A 21052-nucleotide genomic window follows, 5' to 3' on the forward strand; every position below is an offset into this window, starting at 1 on the left:
TGGGAGGAGCGTGTTTGGGAGGAGGAGTGTGTTTGGGAGGAGTGTGTTTGGGAGGAGTGTGTTTGGGAGGAGTGTGTTTGGGAGGAGTGTGTTTGGGAGGGGGAGTGTGTTTGGGAGGAGTGTGTTTGGGAGGAGTGTGTTTGGGAGGAGCGTGTTTGGGAGGAGTGTGTTTGGGAGGAGTGTGTTTGGGAGGAGCGTGTTTGAGAGGAGGAGTGTGTTTGGGAGGAGTGTGTTTGGGAGGAGTGTGTTTGGGAGGAGGAGTGTGTTTGGGAGGAGGAGTGTGTTTGGGAGGAGTGTGTTTGGGAGGAGGAGTGTGTTTGGGAGGAGCGTGTTTGGGAGGAGTGTGTTTGGGGGGAGTGTGTTTGGGAGGAGTGTGTTTGGGAGGAGTGTGTTTGGGAGGAGGAGTGTGTTTGGGAGGAGTGAGTTTGGGAGGAGTGTGTTTGGGAGGAGCGTGTTTGGGAGGAGTGTGTTTGGGAGGAGTGTGTTTGGGAGGAGTGTGTTTGGGAGGAGTGTGTTTGGGAGGAGTGGGTTTGGGAGGAGCGTGTTTGGGAGGAGGAGTGTGTTTGGGAGGAGTGTGTTTGCAAGGAGTGAGTTTGGGAGGAGTGTGTTTGGGAGGAGGAGTGTGTTTGGGAGGAGTGTGTTTGGGAGGAGTGTGTTTGGGAGGAGGATTGTGTTTGGGAGGAGCGTGTTTGGGAGGAGTGTGTTTGGGAGGAGTGTGTTTGGGAGGAGTGTGTTTGGGAGGAGGAGTGTGTTTGGGAAGAGTGTGTTTGGGAGGAGTGTGTTTGGGAGGAGTGTGTTTGGGAGGAGGGGTGTGTTTGGGAGGAGGAGTGTGTTTGGGAGGAGTGTGTTTGGGAGGAGTGTGTTTGGGAGGAGGAGTGTGTTTGGGAGGAGGAGTGTGTTTGGGAGGAGTGTGTTTGGGAGGAGGAGTGTGTTTGGGAGGAGTGTGTTTGGGAGGAGGAGTGTGTTTGGGAGGAGCGTCTTTGGGAGGAGGAGTGTGTTTGGGAGGAGCGTGTTTGGGAGGAGGAGTGTGTTTGGGAGGAGTGAGTTTGGGAGGAGTGTGTTTGGGAGGAGGAGTGTGTTTGGGAGGAGTGTGTTTGGGAGGAGTGTGTTTGGGAGGAGGAGCGTGTTTGGGAGGAGTGTGTTTGGGAGGAGTGTGTTTGGGAGGAGTGTGTTTGGGAGGAGTGTGTTTGGGAGGAGGAGTGTGTTTGGGAGGAGGAGTGTATTTGGGAGGAGGAGTGTGTTTGGGAGGAGGAGTGTGTTTGGGAGGAGTGTGTGGTATCTTGAGGTGGCCATAGATGGAGACGGACACCGGTTAACTCCTTAACATGGTTTAATCAACACTTGCACATAAAAGCTTCTGCCATGAGGCAGCAAAAACAAAGAGTACAACCAGTACAGATCAGACTTAACTCAGGAGAGCAATTGCCACAGCACCACCTGGTGGATCAGGTTACTCATAACCTCCCAGGTTACTACAGTCCTCCCCCCTTAAGATTGCCGTATGCAATTCTTAAACAACAACTCTTACTAGGTACTACGTTTTAATTAACCAGTATGCTCTAACCATGGTTAACCCCTGACTAATTTAATAGGTTTGTATAAGTCTTTCTGGTTGCTTGCGAATCCTTTGTGAACGTCTTAATTCCACTTGTGGTGGATTCTCAGATTCATTCGCACTTGAGATTGGAGTAGTCTCTGATGTTGGTTTTACTCTGTTCCGCTGTGGCCTGGCAGTACCAGTGTCCACTGGCATCTTATAAGCCGTGCTGGGTCCTGGAACAGCCTCCTCTACTGCCCTTTGTTCCAACTGAGGCAGTTCCCCCTGCTGCCGGCTGAAAAGCTGATCCACATGCCGACAAACCCCTTGACGATCCCCTAGTAACACGGAGTACGACACAGGTCCTGTAATGTCCTGGATTAGTCCTGGTATCCATTTCGGTCCATAACCGAAGTTCCGGGTGTACACAGAGTCCCCTATGGTGAAATGGCGAGCTTTAGTATGTTTGTCATGGTACGCTTTTTGGTTTGTTTGTTTTGTCTCAACCTTGCTTTTGAGATCTGGATGTATCAGGTCTAACGTGCACCGCAACTTTCTCCCCATCATCAACTCAGCCGGAGAACGCCCCGTGGTAGCTTGGGGTGTTATACGATAACTAAACAAGGCTCTATTGAGCTTGGTCTCCAGGGTGTCACCTGAGCTCTTCCTCATGAGCTCCTTAAAAGTCTGCACGGCTCGATCGGCTAACCCATTTGAGGCTGGGTGATATGGAGCCGAGGTGACATGTGTGATTCCATTCCTTACCATGAATTCTTTGCTCCCTTCACTAACAAAACACTGTGTATTGTCGGATACAATCATTTCTGGAATACCATGCGTGCTGAAGCTGTTCCTGAGACAATTCAGTGTGGCATCAGTCGTTGCAGAGCTCACTGGATAAACGTCGATCCACTTTGAGTGAGCGTCAACCAGCACCAAAAACATTTTGCCCATAAAAGGTCCCGCATAGTCTATGTGAATTCTCCTCCAGGGTTTGCTGGGCCATTCCCAAGGATGGAGTGGTGCCCCGGCAGGTGCTTTCCTCTGTTCCTGACATATAGTGCATGACTTTACCTTTGACTCAATTTCAGCATCCAAGTTAGGCCACCACAGGTAGCTCCTAGCCAGTCCTTTCATTCTAGTCATTCCTGGGTGCGATTGATGCAACTGTTCCATCAAAGTAGAGCGTCCCCGCTCTGGGACTATGATGCGTGCTCCCCATAGCACACATCCATCTTGGACACTGAGCTCGTGCTGTCTCTGTCTGTACGGCGCGAACTCTGGTCCCTCACGGTGATCTGGCCAACCTTTCAACACATACTCACGGACCCTTGACAGAATGGGGTCCTTGGCTGTCCAGCCCTGGATTTGCGCTGAAGTCATCAGGGGACTGACCTCCTGATCCAGCATCAGGATGTGCTCCTCAGGGGAAGTACTGCGAGGAGATTTTGAGAGGGGCAGGCGGCTGAGAGCATCCGCGTTCCCGTTTTCCTTGCCGGCTCTGTACGTGAGCACATATTCATAGGCTCTTAGTATTACTGCCCATCTCATTATTCTCTGTGATGCCATTTGAGGCACCGCTTTCATCTCATTCAGTAAGCTAATAAGAGGCTTGTGGTCAGTACTGATTACAAACTTCCTCCCATATATGTACTTATGGAATTTCTTTACTCCAAATATAATGGCCAACCCCTCTTTATCAAGCTGTGAATAGTTCTTTTCTGCAGCTGTGAGCGTGCGTGAAACAAACCCGATGGGCCTTTCCGCTCCATCTGGCATGCGGTGGGCCAACACTGCCCCCACTCCATAGTGTGATGCGTCGCAGGACATTATCAGCTCCTTCTTCTCGTCGTAATGCACTAACACCCTGCTGGACTGAAGTAGCTCCTTTGACTGCTGAAACGCTTTCGCTTGCTCTGGCCCCCAACGCCATGGCTCCTCCTTTCTCAGCAGTTTGTGCAGGGGTGCCAGCAGCATCGATAAGTTTGGAAGAAACCGGTTATAATAATTCAGGAGCCCTAGATAGGCTTTCAATTCAGTCACTGAGGTGGGTGCCGGTGCATCCTGCACTGCCCGCACTTTCCCTGGTAATGGATGGAGGCCTGTGGCATCCACCCGATGTCCCAGGAATGTAACTTCCTTCTCCATGAAACTACACTTACTCCGTTTCAGGCGTAGCCCCGCCTCTTCCAGCCGCTGTAGCACTTTGTCCAGTGTTTTTAAGTGATCCTGATTGTCACTTCCTGTTAGCAGAATATCATCTAAGTACACGGCCACCTTTGGAATGCCCTGCAGAATGCCCTCCATAGTCCGTTGGAATATTGCTGGGCTAGAACTGACACCAAATGGTAGCCTGGCATACGTGAACAGCTCCTTGTGTGTGTTCACCGTGACAAACTTTTTTGATTCTTCATCTAGCAATATCTGCTGATACGCACGACTCATGTCCAGTTTGCTGAATCTTTCTCCCCCAGCGAGCGATGTTAACATGTCCTCCATTCTCGGAATGGGGTACTGTTCCAGTGATGATACTCTGTTCACTGTTAACTTATAGTCACCACACACCCTTACGTTACCATCGGGCTTCAATACCAGGACTATTGGTGCCGCCCAGTCTGAAAATTTCACTGGTTCTATTACTTTGTCCCTTAGCAGGCGATCTAGTTCTGCCTCAACCTTGGTTTTCATTGCAAAAGGTACCGACCTTGGTTTAAAGAAAAGAGGCGTGGCATCACTGGCTACATGAATCTTGGCTGTGGCTCCCTTTAAGGTGCCCAGTTCGTCCTTGAACACTAACTCATGCTTCATCAGCACTTCTTGCAGTGCCTCTGTACTGTCCTCCATTTTATTCATTGCCTGCCAGTACACACTCAACTCACTGATCCACCCTCGCCCTAACAGGTTTGGCCCTGACCCTGCTACCACTACCACCGTAAGCTCTTTGGTGACTCCTTTGTGTTCCACTTGTACTTCGGCCGCCCCCAAAATGTCCACCTTCTGTCCTGTGTAGGTTTTGAGACTAATGGGGCATGTACCTAGCTCTGGTACTTTTGCTTCCCCCCATAGCTTGGTGTGCTCAGTCTGCGACATTATGGTTACACTACATCCGGTGTCAATCTCAAACTTTACTTGACCTCCATTCACTATCAAATACTGAGTGAGAGGGGGTATGTTGGGCCTTGAAGTGTCTATACTGTATACAGTGAAAACCTCCTCACTAGACTCACTAGACTCTTCCTCCTCTTGTATGTAATTTGCCCGCTTTGTGTACTTCTCCCTCCCCCCTTTTGCATGCTTTGCCCCTTTAGCACTGCTTCTCTCACTCACTGCCCTTTTACAGACTTTCTTTAAGTGCCCTATTTTTCCACAATTGTGGCACTTTGCCTTTGCAAACCTGCAGTCCTTTGCATAATGGCTCGTCCCGCCACATCGGTAGCAATCCCCAACCCCGACTGGTGGACTTTTCGCGCCAGCTTCCATCTTGAAAACAGCTCCTCCCACTGGTTTACTCCATTTCTCCTTGCTCATACTGTTTAAGTCCTCAATGTCCTTGTTAGCCGTCTCCATGGCTTGTGCTTTTTTAAGTGCCGTCTCAAACGTTAATCCTTCTTCTGACAGCAGCCTTTGCTGTATACTGTCGTCGTTAACTCCGCATACTAGTCTGTCCCTTAACATGACTGTGAGCGCATTTCCAAAATTACAGTCCTGTGCGAGCTTCCGAAGCTCCTCCACATACTCAGTAACGCTTTCTTCCGGCCTCCTAATCCTCAAATTGAATTTCCATCTCTGTACTATTTCACTAGGTTTCGGATTGAAATGATTCTTTAGTAGACTCACCAACTCGTCAAAAGATTTTTCTCCTGGCCGCTCCGGGCTCAGCAGATTCCTCATCCGTGTATAGGTTTGCGCTCCCACACAACTCAGTAAAATGGCCCTTTTCTTTTCAGCACTGTCCACCTCGTTTGCCATAAAGAAATGGCTCAGTATTTCAATATACTCCTCCCAAGACTGCGACTTGCTGTCAAAAGGTGCCACGGAGCCTACCGTTCCTGCCATCCTTGGAGTCCGGTCACTTCAGCCAAAAAATCAAACTCTGTTTCGACTCCCACGGCCTAGCCTCGTGCTTTTCCGGCTAGTTTGCTAACCAACCCGAGCTCCTCTTCCAAATACTCCAAAACTCTTCCGTCCTTTATCCTCGTCGCCATATGTGGTATCTTGAGGTGGCCATAGATGGAGACAGACACCAGTTAACTCCTTAACATGGTTTAATCAACACTTGCACATAAAAGCTTCTGCCATGAGGCAGCAAAAACAAAGAGTACAACCAGTACAGATCAGACTTAACTCAGGAGAGCAATTGCCACAGCACCACCTGGTGGATCAGGTTACTCATAACCTCCCAGGTTACTACAGAGTGTGCTTGGGAGGAGTGTGTTTGGGAGGAAGAGAGTGTTTGGGAGGAATGTGTTTGGGAGGAGTGTGTTTGGGAGGAGGAGTGTGTTTGGGAGGAGTGTGTTTGGGAGGAGTGTGTTTGGGAGGAGGAGTGTGTTTGGGAGGAGTGTGTTTCGGAGGAGGAGTGTGTTTGGGAGGAGTGTGTTTGGGAGGAGTGTGTTCAGGAGGAGTGTGTTTGGGAGGAGGAGTGTGTGTGGGAGGAGTGTGTTTGGGAGGAGTGTGTTTGGGAGGAGTGTGTTTGGGAGGAGGAGTGTGTTTGGGAGGAGTGTGTTTGGGAGGAGTGTGTTTGGGAGGAGGAGTGTGTTTGGTACGAGGAGTGTGTTTGGGAGGAGTGTGTTTGGGAGGAGCGTGTTACATAGAAACATAGAAGATAGGAGCAGCAGCAGGCCATTCGGCCCTTCGAGCCCGCTCCGCCATTCAATGAGATCATGGCTGATCATCCAAATTCAGTACCCTGTCCCTGCCTTCTCCCCATATCCCTTGATCCCTTTAGCCTTAAGAAATATATCCAAATCTTCTTGAATATATTTAATGAACTGGCCTCCACCGCCCTCTGTGGCAGAGAATTCCACAGGTTCACCACTCTGGGTGAAGAAATTCCTCCTCATTTCAGTCCTAAATGGCTTACTGATATACCTATCAATTCATCCAATGAAAAGCGACGAGTTAAGAAAGTAACTATAGGTTTTTATTGGCTAAATAACAGAACCCACCCTCGTGGGTGATCGGATACAACAAGGAGGAATGCCAGCCAGTCGACTACCTTTATACCTGGGCAGGTAGGTGGAGTCATGGGCGGAGTCAGCAGTGGTCAGCCCAGGTATAGCAGCGTGACAAGAGGCGACCTCGTATAGTGATACAACAGTGTGAACAGTGATAACCATAGAGTAACGATATAACAGTGATAACTATAGTGTAACGATAGTGAACGATAAAAGTGGTTTACCACATTCACCCCTTGTTTAGATTTGAGTCCGGCGGGGTGAAGTGTACTACCAGTTCTGGTATGTCAGTGTGTCCGGAGGCCTCGTAAGCCTTTCTGATCGTCGCAGCGGCGGTGTTGCATTATCCGGTGTTAATGCTGGTGTCTGCGTGGTCGGCGAAGGCTCGTGGGGTTCCGGCATGCCGTCTACCTGGTCTGGAATTGGGGGGGTGGTGGGGGGGGGTGAAGGTGGTGTCTCCGGAGTGCCCGAGGGTGCGAGGTCTCGTAAGGAGACTGTGTCCTCCCGCCCGTCTGGGTATGCCACATAGGCGTACTGGGGGTTGGCGTGCAGGAGGTCCACCCTCTCGACCAGGGGGTCCATTTTATGGGCCCTCACGTGCTTTCGCAGCAAGACGGGCCCCGGGGAGGTCAGCCAGGTTGGTAGCGTGGTTCCCGTAGTCGACTTCCTGGGGAAAGCAAACATTCATTCATGGGGGGTGGCGTTGATGGCAGTGCAAAGTAGTGACCGGGTGGAATGCAGCGCTGCCGGGAGGACTTCCTGCCAGCGGGAGGTTGGGAGGCCCTTGGACTTTAAGGCTAAGAGGACGGCCTTCCATACCGTCGCGTTCTCTCTTTCTACCTGGCCGTTCCCTCGGGGGTTGTAGCTGGTGGTCCTGCTTGCAGCAATACCTCTCGCTAGTAGGAACTGACGGAGTTCCTCGCTCATGAAGGAGGAGCCCCGGTCACTATGTATATAGTTTGGGAACCCGAACAAGGCGAAGAGGTCGTTCAGGCATTTAATGACCGTGGTACTGGTCATGTCTGGGCAGGGGAAGGCAAAGGGGAAACGGGAGTACTCATCAACAATGTTGAGGAAGTACACATTACGGTCAGAGGACGGGAGGGGCCCCTTAAAGTCGATGCTCAGGCGCTCGAAGGGGCGGGTGGCCTTGATCAGGCTTGCTCTGTCCGGCCTAAAGAAGTGCGGTTTGCATTCGGCACAGGTCTGGCAGTTCCTGGTCATGGTCCTGACCTCCTCGATGGAGTAGGGCAGGTTGCGGGCCTTAATGAAGTGGTAAAGTCTGGTGACCCCGGGGTGGCAGAGGTCGTTGTGGAGGGTCTGAAGTCTATCACTTTGCGCGCTGGCGCATGTAATTCGTGACAGAGCATCGGGGGGTTCGTTCAGCTTACCTGGCCGGTACAAGATATCATAATCGTAGGTGGAGAGCTCGATTCTCCACCTCAAGATCTTGTCATTCTTGATTTTGCCCCTCAGCTTGTTATTAAACATAAAAGCGACCGAACGTTGGTCGGTAAGGAGGGTAAATCGTTTGCCTGCCAGGTAGTGCCTCCAGCGTCGTACCGCCTCCACAATCGCCTGGGCCTCCTTCTTGACCGACGAGTGTCGGATCTCAGGGCCCTGTAGGGTCCTTGAGAAGAAGGCCACCGGTCTCCCCTCCTGGTTAAGGGTGGCGGCTAGGGCGAAGTCGGATGCATCGCTCTCGACTTGGAAGGGGATGGACTCATCCACTGCGTGCATAGTGGCCTTGGCAATGTCTCCCTTAATGAGGGAGAAGGCTGTGCACGCTTCCTCCGTAAGGGGGAAGGAGGTGGACTTCATGAGGGGTCTGGCTTTGTCCGCATAATTGGGCACCCATTGGGCATAGTAGGCGAAGAGCCCCAGGGTTCTCTTCAGTGCCTTTGGACAGTGGGGGAGGGGTAGCTCCATGAGGGGGCGCATTCTTTCGGGTTCGGGGCCGATGAGTCCGTTCTCTACTACACAGCCGAGGATGGCAAGGCGCGAGGTGTTAAACACACATTTATCCTTATTGTAGGTGAGGTTCAGCCGTTGGGCCGTACGGAGGAATCTCTCCAGATTAACATCGTGGTCCTGCCGGTCGCGGCCGCAGATGGTGACGCTATCTAGATAGGGGAACGTGGCGTGCAGCCCGTTCTGGTCAACCATCCGGTCCATCTCCCTTTGGAAGACCGAAACCCCGTTGGTGACGCCGAAGGGAACCCTAAGGAAGTGGTAGAGGCGGCCGTTCGCCTCGAAGGCTGTATACTGGCGGTCCTCAGGGCGGATAGGGAGTTGGTGATAGGCTGACTTAAGGTCGATGGTGGAGAATACCCGGTACTGCGCAATCTGATTGACCATATCAGATATGCGGGGAAGGGGGTATGCGTCCAGCTGGGTGTACCTGTTTATGGTCTGGCTGTAGTCGATGACCAGGCGGTTTTTATTGCCGGTCTTAACGACCACGACCTGGGCACGCCAGGGGCTGGTGCTCCCCTCGATGATGCCCTCCTTCAGGAGACGCTGCACCTCAGAGCTAATGAAAGCTCTGTCCCCGGCGCTGTACCGCCTGCTCTTGGTAGCGACGGGTTTGCAGTCGGGGGTGAGGTTAGCGAACAGGGAAGGTGGCGGGACCTTGAGGGTGGATAGGCCGCAGGTGTTACGCGGTGGGCGGTTTAAAATCTGCTGGTTGTCGACTGTGAGTGGGGGGAGGGGTCCGCCGTATGCTAGCGTGACGCTTTGGAGGTGGGATTGGAAGTCTAGGCCTAGTAGGACGGCAGCGCATAGCTGGGGCAGGACGAGGAGTTTAAAATTTTTATACTCCGTACCCTTAACCGACAGGGTCACAACACAGTAGCCGCTGATGTCTGTGGCGTGTGACCTCGATGCCATCGAGATCCGGTTGCACGTTGGCAGGACAGGGAGGGAGTAGTGGCTCACCGTGTCTGGGTGGATGAAGCTCTCCATGCTTCCGCTGTCGAACAGGCAGGTCGTGGCGTGGCCGTTTACTTTGATGTCCATAATCGACTTGGACAGGTGATGCGGGCGGGCCTGGTCCAGTGTGACGGAGGCTAGTGTATAGCTGAGCGAGTTGTTGTAGTCTGCGGTTGAGGCGGTAGTCGGGTCTAGAGGCACGGTGGCGGTCGGGCGTGGTGGTAAAATGGCGTCTCCCACGAGGTTGGACAAAATGGCGGAGAAGATGGCTGCCCCCATAACTCACATGAGGCACTGCTGGTGTCGGTTGCCTGTATCAAAGATGGCCGCCCCATGACTCACATGTGGGGATGCTGGCCTCTGTTGCCTTGAAGGAAGATGGCCGCCCCCACAGCTCGCATGAGGCACTGCTGGCCTCTGATGATCCACCTCTGCAGGCCTTAGCGAAGTGGCCTTTCTTCATGCAGTTTGAGCAGGTAGAGTTCCTGGCTGGGCAGCGCGACCTCGGGTGTTTCGCCTGGCCGCAGAAGAAGCAGCCGGCGGCCCGATCGCGGGGGTCCGATGTCGGAGCCGGTACCGGGGGTGGCGGTCTCGATCGGGTCCGGGACGCCGACGCTGAGGTAGGTCCCAGGGGGGTTGCTGCGGGGGGTATCGCGGTCGGGGTCGGTCCCAAGTCCCAGGGTCGCGTGTTACAGTACCTTGAGTATGCCTCGAGGTCCTGATGGGCCACCTCTAGAGAGAGAGCGAGGGCTGCAGCTTTGTCCAGGTCGAGGTCCCTTGCTTCCAGTAGTCTTTGCCGTGAGTAGTCGGACCGCAGGCCTTTCACGAAGGCATCGCGGACATTGTCTTCAGTATTTTCTGCCGCCGTTAACGCTTTAAAGTTACAGTCTCTGCCGAGTGCTTGTAGCACCCGTAAAAATTCCTCCACGGGCTCTCCTGGCTGTTGCGGGCGGGATCTTAGGAGGTGTCTGGCATACATGGAATTTACCGGGGTTTGGTACTGTCTTTTCAGCCGGTTGATGGCGTCCTCGTATGTTTTAAGGTCCCGGATGAGTGCGAATACTTTAGGGCTCACTTGGGCGTTCAGAACTCTTAGCATGGATTTCTGAGGCACGCCGGATTCTCCCAGGTAGGCTTCGAAGCAGCTCAGCCAGTGTTCGAAGTCGAGGGCTGAGTTTGCTGCCTGTGGGTTTAGATCCAGGTACGGTGGTCTGAGGGCTCGCAGCCAGGCCGGCTGCTGTGGCTGTTGTAACTGGGCGTCTGGCTGGTCGCTTGGCTGGTCGTTTGACTGCTCAGGTGTCGACATTTTAAAATTTAGCCAATAAAATTGATATACCTATCAATTCATCCAATGAAAAGCGACGAGTTAAGAAAGTAACTATAGGTTTTTATTGGCTAAATAACAGAGCCCACCCTCGTGGGTGATCGGATACAACAAGGAGGAATGCCAGCCAGTCGACTACCTTTATACCTGGGCATGTAGGTGGAGTCATGGGCGGAGTCAGCAGTGGTCAGCCCAGGTATAGCAGCGTGACAAGAGGCGACCTCGTATAGTGATACAACAGTGTGAACAGTGATAACCATAGAGTAACGATGTAACAGTGATAACTATAGTGTAACGATAGTGAACGATAAAAGTGGTTTACCACACTTACCCCTTATCCTTACACTATGACCCCTGGTTCTGGACTCCCCGGCCATCAGAAACATCCTTCCTGCGTCTAGTCTGTCCAGGCCTGACAGAATTTTATAGGTTTCAATGAGATCCCCTCTCAATCTTCTAAACTCCAGTGAGTATAAGCCCAATCGACACAATCTCTCCTCATACGTCATTCCTGCCATCCCAGGTATCAGCCTGGTGAATCTTCGCTGCACTCCTTCCATGGCAAGAACGTCCTTCCTCAGGTAAGGTGACCAAAACTGCACACAATACTCAAGGTGTGGTCTCACCAAGGCCCTGTAGAACTGTAGCAAGACATCCTTGTTCCTGTACTCGAACCCTCTTGCTACGAAGGCCAACATACCATTTGCCTTCTTAACCGCCTGCTGCACCTGCATGCTTACCTTCAGCGACTGGTGCACAAGAACACCCAGGTCTCTTTGCACTTCCCCTTCTCCCAATCTATTGCCATTCAAATAATAATCTGCCTTCCTGTTTATGCCACCAAAGTGGATAACCTTACATTTATCCACATTATAGTGCATTTGCCATGTTTCTGCCCAATCACCCAACCTGTCCAAATCATACTGGAGCTTCACGACATCCTCCTCACAGCACACACGCCCACCCAGCTTTGTGTCGTCTGCAAATTTGGAGATATTACATCCAATTCCCTCGTCCAGATCATTAATATATATTGTGAACAGCTGGGGTCCTAGGACCGATCCTTGCGGTACCCCACTAGTCACTGCCTGACACTCGGAAAATGACACGTTTATTCCAACTCTTTGCTTTCTGTCCGCCAACCAGTTCTCTATCCAAGTCAATACCTTGCCCCCAATCCCATGTGCCTTAACTTTACATGCTAATCTCTTATACGGGATCTTATCGAAAGCTTTCTGAAAGTCCAAATACACCACATCCACTGGTTCTCCCTTATCTATTTTACCAGTTACATCCTCAAAAAATTCCAGTAGATTAGTCAAGCATGATTTACCTTTTGTAAATCCATGTTGACTTTGTCCGATCCTGTCACTGCTTTCCAAGTGCTCTGCTATTACATCTTTAATAATAGACTCTAGCATTTTCCCCACTACCGATGTCAGGCTTATCGGTCTATAATTCCCCGCTTTTTCTCTACCACCTTTTTTGAATAGTGGGGTAACATTAGCTACCCTCCAATCCATGGGTACTGTTCCAGAGTCTACCGAGTTCTGGAAGATGACCAGCAATGCATCTACTATTTCTAGGGCCACTTCCTTAAGTACCCTGGGATGTAGATTATCAGGCCCTGGGGATTTATCGGCCTTCAGCCCCATCAATTTTCCTAACACCACTTCCCTACAAATACTGATTTCTTTCAGTTCCACCCTTTCATCAGACCCTATGTTCCCCGGCATCTCTGTGGGGTTATTTGTGTCCTCCTTTGTGAAGACAGAACCAAAGTAGGTATTTAGCTGGACTGCCATTTCTTTGTTTCCCATTATAAATTCCCCTGATTCTGACTGCAAGGGACCTACACTTGACTTCACCAATCTTTTTCTCTTCACATATCTATAAAAGCTTTTACAGTCAGTTTTTATGTTCCCTGCTAGCTTACTCTCATATTCTATTTTCCCTTTCTTAATTAATCCCTTTGTCCTCCTTTGTTGAATCCTAAACTGCTCCCAATCCTTAGGATTATTGCTTTTTCTGGCCAATTTATATGTCCACTCCTTGGATCTTATGCTATCCCTAATTTCCCTTGTTAGCCACGGTTGAGTCACCTTTTTTGTTTTATTTATATGCCAAACTGGGATGAACAAATTCTGTAGCTCATCCATTCGGTCTTTGAATGTTTGCCATTGCCTATTCACCGTCAACCCTTTGAGTGCCATTCCCCAATCAATCCTACCCAACTCGCTCTTCAGACCATCGTAGTTTCCTTTATTTAAATTGAGGACCCTCGTCTCTGAGTCAACTACTTCATTCTCCATCTTAATGAAGAATTCGACCATATTATGATCGCTCCGACCCAAGGGGCCCCGTACAACAAGATTGCTAATTAACCCTTTCTCAGTACATACTACCCAGTCTAAGATGGCCAGATCTCTGGTTGCTTCCTCGACATATTGGTCCAGGAAACCATCCCGTAAACACTCCAGGAATTCCTCCTCCACAGTATTGTTACTAATTTGGTTGGCCCAATCTATATGTAGATTAAAGTCACCCATGATGACTGCTGTGCCCTTATTGCACGCTTCTTTAATTTCCCTTTTAATGCCATCCCCAACCTCCGCCTTACTGTTTGGAGGTCTATATACCACTCCCACTAATGTTTTGGGAGGGGGAGTGTGTTTGGGAGGAGGAGTGTGTTTGGGAGGAGGAGTGTGTCTGGGAGGAGTGTGTTTGGGAGGAGGAGTGTGTTTATGGGGAGGAGTGTGTTTCGGAGGAGGATTGTGTTTGGGAGGAGTGTGTTTGGGAGGAGTGTGTTTGGGAGGAGGAGTGTGTTTGGGAGGAGTGTGTTTGGGAGGAGTGTGTTTGGGAGGAGGAGTGTGTTTGGGAGGATTGTGTTTGGGAAGAGTGCGTTTGGGAGGAGTGTGTTTGGGGAGGAGTGTGTTTGGGGGAGGAGTGTGTTTGGGAGGAGTGTGTTTGGGAGGAGGAGTGTGTTTGGGAGGAGTGAGTTTGGGAGGAGGGTGTTTGGGAGGAGGAGTGTGGTTGGGAGGAGTGTGTTTGGGAGGAGTGTGTTTGTGGGGAGGAGTGTGTTTGGGAGGAGTGTGTTTGGGAGGAGTGTGTTTGGGAGGGGTGTGTTTGGGAGGAGGAGTGTGTTTGGGAGGAGTGTGTTTGGGAGGTGTGTGTTTGGGGAGAGGAGTGTGTTTGGGAGGAGTGTGTTTGGGAGGAGTGTGTTTGGGGGGAGGAGTGTGTTTGGGAGGAGTGTGTTTGGGAGGAGTGTGTTTGGGAGGAGGAGTGTGTTTGGGAGGAGTGTGTTTGGGAGGAGTGTGTTTGGGAGGAGGAGTGAGTTTGGGAGGAGTGTGTTTGGGAGGAGGAGTGTGTTTGGGAGGAGTGTGTTTGGGAGGAGGAGTGTGTTTGGGAGGAGGAGTGTGTGTGGGAGGAGTGTGTTTGGGAGGAGGAGTGTGTTTGGGAGGAGGAGTGTGTTTGGGAGGAGGAGTGAGTTTGGGAGGAGTGTGTTTGGGAGGGGTGTGTTTGGGAGGAGTGTGTTTGGGAGGAGTGTGTTTGGGAGGAGGAGTGTGTTTGGGAGGAGTGTGTTTGGGAGGAGTATGTTTGGGAGGAGTGTGTTTGGGAGGAGTGTGTTTGGGAGGAGTGTGTTTGGGAGGAGGAGTGTGTTTGGGAGGAGTGTGTTTGGGAGGACTCTGTTTGCGGGGAGGAGTGTGTTTGGGAGGAGTGTGTTTGGGAGGAGGAGTGTGTTTGGGAGGAGTGTGTTTGGGAGGAGTGTGTTTGGGAGGAGTGTGTTTGGGAGGAGTGTGTTTGGGAGGAGGGGTGTGTTTGGGATGAGTGTGTTTGGGAGGAGCGTGTTTGGGAGGAGTGTGTTTGGGAGGAGTGTGTTTGGGAGGAGTGTGTTTGGGAGGAGTGCGTTTGGGAGGAGTGTGTTTGGGAGGAGTGTGTTTGGGAGGAGTGTTTTTGGGAGGAGGAGTGTGTTTGGGAGGAGTGTGTTTGGGAGGAGTGTGTTTGGGAGGAGGGGTGTGTTTGGGAGGAGTGTGTTTGGGAGGAGGAGTGTGTTTGGGAGGAGGAGTGTGTTTGGGAGGAGGGGTGTCTTTGGGAGGAGGAGTGTGTTTGGGAGGAGTGTGTTTGGGAGGAGGGTGTGTTTGGGAGGAGGAGTGTGTTTGGGAGGAGTGTGTTTGGGAGGAGTGTGTTTGGGAGGAGGGGTGTGATTGGGAGTAGTGTGTTTGGGAGGAGGGTGTGTTTGGGAGGAGGTGTGTGTTTGGGAGGAGTGTGTTAGGGAGTGTGTTTGGGAGCTGGGTTGTGTTTGGGAGGAGTGTGTTTGGGAGGAGGGGTGTGTTTGGGAGGAGGGGTGTGTATGGGAGGAGTGTGTTTGGGAGGAGTAGTGTGTTTGGGAGGAGTGTGCTTGGGAGGAGGGGTGTGTTTGGGAGGAGTGTGTTTGGGAGGAGTGTGTTTGGGAGGAGTGTGCTTCGGAGGAGGGGTGTGCTTGGGAGGAGTATGTTTGGGAGGAGCAGTGTGTTTGGGAGGAGGGTGTGTTTGGGAGGAGGAATGTGTTTGGGAGGAGTGTGTTTGGGAGGAGTGTGTTTGGGAGTGTGTTTGGGAGGAGGGGTGTGTTTGGGAGGAGTGTGTTTGGGAGGAGGGGTGTGTTTGGGAGGAGGGGTGTGTTTGGGAGGAGTGTGTTTGGGTGGAGGAGTGTGTTTGGGAGGAGTGTGTTTGGGAGGAGGGTGTGTTTGGGAGGAGTGTGTTTGGGAGGAGTGTGTTTGGGAGGAGTGTGTTTGGGAGGAGTGTGTTTGGGAGGAGGGGTGTGTTTGGGAGGAGTGTGTTAGGGAGGAGTGGTGTGTTTGGGAGGAGTGTGTTTGGGAGGAGTGAGTTTGGGAGGAGTGAGTTTGGGAGGAGTGAGTTTGGGAGGAGTGTGTTTGGGAGGAGTGTGTTTGGGAGGAGGAGTGAGTTTGGGAGGAGTGTGTTTGGGAGGGGTGTGTTTCGGAGTAGTGTGTTTGGGAGGAGTGTGTTTGGGAGGAGGAGTGTGTTTGGGAGGGGTGTGTTTGGGAGGAGTATGTTTGGGAGGAGTGTGTTTGGGAGGAGTGTGTTTGGGAGGAGCAGTGTGTTTGGGAGGAGTGTGTTTGGGAGGAGTGTGTTTGGGAGGAGTGTGTTTGGGAGGAGTGTGTTTGGGAGGAGGAGTGTGTTTGGGAGGAGTGTGTTTGGGAGGAGTGTGTTTGGGAGGACTCTGTTTGCGGGGAGGAGTGTGTTTGGGGGGATGAGTGTGTTTGGGAGGAGTGTATTTGGGAGGAGTGTGTTTGGGAGGAGTGTGTTTGGGGGGAGGAGTGTGTTTGGGAGGAGTGTGTTTGGGAGGAGTGTGTTTGGGAGGAGTGTGTTTGGGAGGAGGAGTGTGTTTGGGAGGAGTGTGTTTGGGAGGTGTGTGTTTGGGGAGAGGAGTGTGTTTGGGAGGAGTGTGTTTGGGAGGAGTGTGTTTGGGGGGAGGAGTGTGTTTGGGAGGAGTGTGTTTGGGAGGAGTGTGTTTGGGGGGAGGAGTGTGTTTGGGAGGAGTGTGTTTGGGAGGAGTGTGTTTGGGAGGAGGAGTGTGTTTGGGAGGAGTGTGTTTGGGAGGAGGAGTGTGTTTGGGAGGAGTGTGTTTGGGAGGAGGAGTGTGTTTGGGAGGAGTGTGTTTGGGAGGAGGAGTGTGTTTGGGAGGAGGAGTGTCTGTGGGAGGAGTGTGTTTGGGAGGAGGAGTGTGTTTGGGAGGAGGAGTGTGTTTGGGAGGAGGAGTGAGTTGGGAGGAGTGTGTTTGGGAGGGGTGTGTTTGGGAGGAGTGTGTTTGGGAGGAGTGTGTTTGGGAGGAGGAGTGTGTTTGGGAGGAGTGTGTTTGGGAGGAGTATGTTTGGGAGGAGTGTGTTTGGGAGGAGTGTGTTTGGGAGGAGTGTGTTTGGGAGGAGGAGTGTGTTTGGGAGGAGTGTGTTTGGGAGGACTCTGTTTGCGGGGAGGAGTGTGTTTGGGAGGAGTGTGTTTGGGAGGAGTGTGTTTGGGAGGAGGAGTGTGTTTGGGAGGAGTGTGATTGGGAGGAGTGTGTTTGGGAGGAGTGTGTTTGGGAGGAGTGTGTTTGGGAGGAGTGTGTTTGGGAGGAGGAGTGTGTTTGGGATGAGTGTGTTTGGGAGGAGCGTGTTTGGGAGGAGTGTGTTTGGGAGGAGTGTGTTTGGGAGGAGTGTGTTTGGGAGGAGTGCGTTTGGGAGGAGTGTGTTTGGGAGGAGTGTGTTTGGGAGGAGTGTTTTTGGGAGGAGGAGTGTGTTTGGGAGGAGTGTGTTTGGGAGGAGTGTGTTTGGGAGGAGTGTGTTTGGGAGGAGGGGTGTGTTTGGGAGGAGTGTGTTTGGGAGGAGGAGTGTGTTTGGGAGGAGGAGTGTGTTTGGGAGGAGGGGTGTCTTTGGGAGGAGGAGTGTGTTTGGGAGGAGTGTGTTTGGGAGGAGGGGTGTGTTTGGGAGGAGGGTGTGTTTGGGAGGAGGAGTGTGTTTGGGAGGAGTGTGTTTGGGAGGAGTGTGTTTGGGAGGAGGGGTGTGATTGGGAGTAGTGTGTTTGGGAGGAGGGTGTGTTTGGGATGAGGTGTGTGTTTGGGAGGAGTGTGTTAGGGAGTGTGTTTGGGAGCTGGGTTGTGTTTGGGAGGAGTGTGTTTGGGAGGAGGGGTGTGTTTGGGAGGAGGGGTGTGTATGGGAGAAGTGTGTTTGGGAGGAGTAGTGTGTTTGGGAGGAGTGTGCTTGGGAGGAGGGGTGTGTTTGGGAGGAGTGTGTTTGGGAGGAGTGTGTTTGGGAGGAGTGTGCTTCGGAGGAGGGGTGTGCTTGGGAGGAGTATGTTTGGGAGGAGCGGTGTGTTTGGGAGGAGGGTGTGTTTGGGAGGAGGAAAGTGTTTGGGAGGAGTGTGTTTGGGAGGAGTGTGTTTGGGAGTGTGTTTGGGAGGAGGGGTGTGTTTGGGAGGGGTGTGTTTGGGAGGAGGGGTGTGTTTGGGAGGAGGGGTGTGTTTGGGAGGAGTGTGTTTGGGAGGAGGAGTGTGTTTGGGAGGAGTGTGTTTGGGAGGAGGGGTGTGTTTGGGAGGAGTGTGTTTGGGAGGAGTGTATTTGGGAGGAGTGTGTTTGGGAGGAGGGGTGTGTTTGGGAGGAGTGTGTTAGGGAGGAGTGGTGTGTTTGGGAGGAGTGTGTTTGGGAGGAGTGAGTTTGGGAGGAGTGAGTTTGGGAGGAGTGAGTTTGGGAGGAGTGTGTTTGGGAGGAGTGTGTTTGGGAGGAGGAGTGAGTTTGGGAGGAGTGTGTTTGGGAGGGGTGTGTTTCAGAGGAGTGTGTTTGGGAGGAGTGTGTTTGGGAGGGGTGTGTTTGGGAGGAGTATGTTTGGGAGGAGTGTGTTTGGGAGGAGTGTGTTTGGGAGGAGTGTGTTTGGGAGGAGTGTGTTTGGGAGGAGTGTGTTTGGGAGGAGTGTGTTTGGGAGGAGGAGTGTGTTTGGGAGGAGTGTGTTTGGGAGGAGTGTGTTTGGGAGGACTCTGTTTGCGGGGAGGAGTGTGTTTGGGGGGATGAGTGTGTTTGGGAGGAGTGTATTTGGGAGGAGTGTATTTGGGAGGAGTGTGTTTGGGAGGAGTGTGTTTGGGAGGAGTGTGTTTGGGAGGAGGAGTGTGTTTGGGATGAGTGTGTTTGGGAGGAGTGTGTTTGGGAGGAGTGTGTTTGGGTGGAATGTGTTTGGGAGGAGGAGTGTGTTTGGGATGAGTGTGTTTCGGAGGAGCGCGTTTGGGAGGAGTGTGTTTGGGAGGAGTGTGTTTGGGAGGAGTGTGTTTGGGAGGAGTGCGTTTGGGAGGAGTGTGTTTGGGAGGAGTGTGTTTGGGAGGAGTGTGTTTGGGAGGAGGAGTGTGTTTGGGAGGAGTCTGTTTGGGAGGAGTGTGTTTGGGAGGAGTGTGTTTGGGAGGAGGACTGTGTGTGGGAGGTGGAGTGTGTTTCGGAGGAGGAGTGAGTTTGGGAGGAGTGTGTTTGGGAGGAGGAGTGTGTTTGGGAGGAGTGTGTTTGGGAGGAGTTTGTTTGGGAGGACTCTGTTTGCGGGGAGGAGTGTGTTTGGGGGGATGAGTGTGTTTGGGAGGAGTGTGTTTGGGAGGAGTGTGTTTGGGAGGAGGAGTGTGTTTAGGAGGAGTGTGTTTGGGAGGAGTGTGTTTGGGGGGAGGAGTGTGTTTGGGAGGAGTGTGTTTGGGAGGAGTGTGTTTGGGAGGAGTGTGTTTGGGAGGGGGAGTGTGTTTGGGATGAGTGTGTTTGGGAGGAGTGTGTTTGGGAGGAGTGTGTTTGGGTGGAGTGTGTTTGGGAGGAGGAGTGTGTTTGGGATGAGTGTGTTTGGGAGGAGTGTGTTTGGGAGGAGTGTGTTTGGGAGGGGTGCTTTTGGGAGGAGTGTGTTTGGGAGGAGTGTGTTTGGGAGGAGGGGTGTGATTGGGAGTAGTGTGTTTGGGAGGAGGGTGTGTTTGGGAGGAGTGTGTTTGGGAGGAGTGTGTTTGGGAGGAGGGGTGTGTTTGGGAGGAGGGTTGTGTTTGGGAGGAGTGTGTTTGGGAGGAGGAGTGTGTTTGGGAGGAGTGTGTTTGGGAGGAGGGGTGTGTTTGGGAGGAGTGTGTTTGGGAGGAGTGTGTTTGGGTGGAGTGTGTTTGGGAGGAGTTTGTTTGGGAGGAGGGGTGTGTTTGGGAGGAGTGTGTTAGGGAGGAGTGGTGTGTTTGGGAGGAGTGTGTTTGGGAGGAGTGAGTTTGGGAGGAGTGAGTTTGGGAGGAGTGAGTTTGGGAGGAGTGTGTTTGGGAGGAGTGTGTTTGGGAGGAGGAGTGAGTTTGGGAGGAGTGTGTTTGGGAGGGGTGTGTTTCAGAGGAGTGTGTTTGGGAGGAGTGTGTTTGGGAGGAGGAGTGTGTTTGGGAGGGGTGTGTTTGGGAGGAGTATGTTTGGGAGGAGTGTGTTTGGGAGGAGTGTGTTTGGGAGGAGCAGTGTGTTTGGGAGGAGTGTGTTTGGGAGGAGTGTGTTTGGGAGGAGTGTGTTTGGGAGGAGTGTGTTTGGGAGGAGGAGTGTGTTTGGGAGGAGTGTGTTTGGGAGGAGTGTGTTTGGGAGGACACTGTTTGCGGGGAGGAGTGTGTTTGGGGGGATGAGTGTGTTTGGGAGGAGTGTGTTTGGGAGGAGTGTGTTTGGGAGGAGGGGTGTGTTTGGGAGGAGTGTGTTTGGGAGGAGGAGTGTGTTTGGGAGGAGGAGTGTGTTTGGGAGGAGGGGTGTCTTTGGGAGGAGGAGTGTGTTTGGGAGGAGTGTGTTTGGGAGGAGTGTGTTTGGGAGGAGGGGTGTGTTTGGGAGGAGGGTGTGTTTGGGAGGAGGAGTGTGTTTGGGAGGAGTGTGTTTGGGAGGAGTGTGTTTGGGAGGAGGGGTGTGATTGGGAGTAGTGTGTTTGGGAGGAGGGTGTGTTTGGGATGAGGTGTGTGTTTGGGAGGAGTGTGTTAGGGAGTGTGTTTGGGAGCTGGGTTGTGTTTGGGAGGAGTGTGTTTGGGAGGAGGGGTGTGTTTGGGAGGAGGGGTGTGTATGGGAGAAGTGTGTTTGGGAGGAGTAGTGTGTTTGGGAGGAGTGTGCTTGGGAGGAGGGGTGTGTTTGGGAGGAGTGTGTTTGGGAGGAGTGTGTTTGGGAGGAGTGTGCTTCGGAGGAGGGGTGTGCTTGGGAGGAGTATGTTTGGGAGGAGCGGTGTGTTTGGGAGGAGGGTGTGTTTGGGAGGAGGAAAGTGTTTGGGAGGAGTGTGTTTGGGAGGAGTGTGTTTGGGAGTGTGTTTGGGAGGAGGGGTGTGTTTGGGAGGGGTGTGTTTGGGAGGAGGGGTGTGTTTGGGAGGAGGGGTGTGTTTGGGAGGAGTGTGTTTGGGAGGAGGAGTGTGTTTGGGAGGAGTGTGTTTGGGAGGAGGGGTGTGTTTGGGAGGAGTGTGTTTGGGAGGAGTGTGTTTGGGAGGAGTGTGTTTGGGAGGAGTGTGTTTGGGAGGAGGGGTGTGTTTGGGAGGAGTGTGTTAGGGAGGAGTGGTGTGTTTGGGAGGAGTGTGTTTGGGAGGAGTGAGTTTGGGAGGAGTGAGTTTGGGAGGAGTGAGTTTGGGA

The sequence above is a fragment of the Somniosus microcephalus genome, chromosome 20 (genome assembly GCF_052327205.1).
Source record: "Somniosus microcephalus isolate GS21.2 chromosome 20, FLI_Smic_1.0, whole genome shotgun sequence".
NCBI classification, from domain to species: domain Eukaryota; kingdom Metazoa; phylum Chordata; class Chondrichthyes; order Squaliformes; family Somniosidae; genus Somniosus; species Somniosus microcephalus.